The 1,196-nt window shown below is 37.2% G+C and overlaps 1 pseudogene; it reads right to left on the reverse strand.

Annotated features, from left to right (window-relative positions):
- Positions 1-280: 280 nt before the first annotated feature.
- On the reverse strand, positions 281-600 carry LOC104871318 (annotated as a pseudogene).
- Between the last annotated feature and the right edge of the window lie 596 nt (positions 601-1,196).

Consider the following 1,196-nt stretch of genomic DNA (forward strand, 5'->3'; position numbering starts at 1 on the left):
TAGAGATAGATAGACAGAGTTTCAATTGGTAAGATTGTAAAACATAAACCATTATACTATCATTCAATTTGTTTAGGAAATGTAGCAATATGTATCAGAACTTAAAATTCAACTGTCTTCTACTTCAATTAGAAACAAGAATAAGTTACATGTTGAAACATTCATATTTAATAGAGTACAGCACAGCAGTCATCACTATAGCATTGTTTTATTTATTTTTATTTTTTGAAGTGAATGTAGCAAGATTTTATTGTCTTCATAATAAAACAAAAGATGTCGCTTAGAACTGGATCACTTGGCCTTTCTCTTCTTATCTCCTCCCATTTCAAAGTGCTTGCATCTCTTAGTAGCCAGCGTTCTCTTAGATCTGCAGTTGGATTCAACACACTCAATCCTCAGCACAGCCTTCTTTGTAGTTTTGGCCCTTTTCCCAAAAATCAGCCTAGTCTGTCCACTATAGCGACTGTGCTTCCTGTCATAACGCCACCTTCCCTGGGAATACAGGGAAACCTTGCCTTTCTTGTACTGTGTCACTTTGTGTGCTTAGTGACTGTCACACGTCTTACAGAAAGTCCTCCAGGTTTTAGGAATGTTCACCATACTTGCAGGAGCATTATCAGGCTGTTAAGAAAGGAGGCTGGGCCGGAAACAGAAGTCAACATTGTTTTATAACAACCAAACCAAATGAACAAAATCCTGGTAATATCTGTGTATCTATCTATGGCTGACTGGCTAAAGAAGCTAATGCATAGCTGTGTCTTGAATACCATGTAATTATAACAGCAAAGAAACAAAAAACTGGTAAATATCTATGTAAACGTGTGGAAAAAGCCATAGCATATTCTGTATTAGGAAAGAAGTACAAATGTATTTAACAAATAAGCAAACAAGATATGTATATATGTCTGTTTTTATTTCTATGGCCTGATTATATTTTCTAAATAATAAATCATCTAGAATGTTGTTCACCAATCACTGTCCACTGACCTCATGGGAACCACCATCCAAAGGACAGTGCTAGCAGGGGAATGTTCCGGAACTGTTTGTAGCTCTCGGGAGGCTGTTGATTTGAATCCCCAGACAGGACGCAGGGCCTGGATACCCTCCATTAGCACAAAAGGCAGCATTTACCCATAATTGAGGATTGCTTGACTGTGACTACATGGATTATATAAATCATAGGAAATATGAGATTT

Source organism: Fukomys damarensis, unplaced genomic scaffold (assembly GCF_012274545.1).
Source record: "Fukomys damarensis isolate Sample0158 unplaced genomic scaffold, DMR_v1.0_HiC HiC_scaffold_3, whole genome shotgun sequence".
NCBI lineage: Eukaryota > Metazoa > Chordata > Mammalia > Rodentia > Bathyergidae > Fukomys > Fukomys damarensis.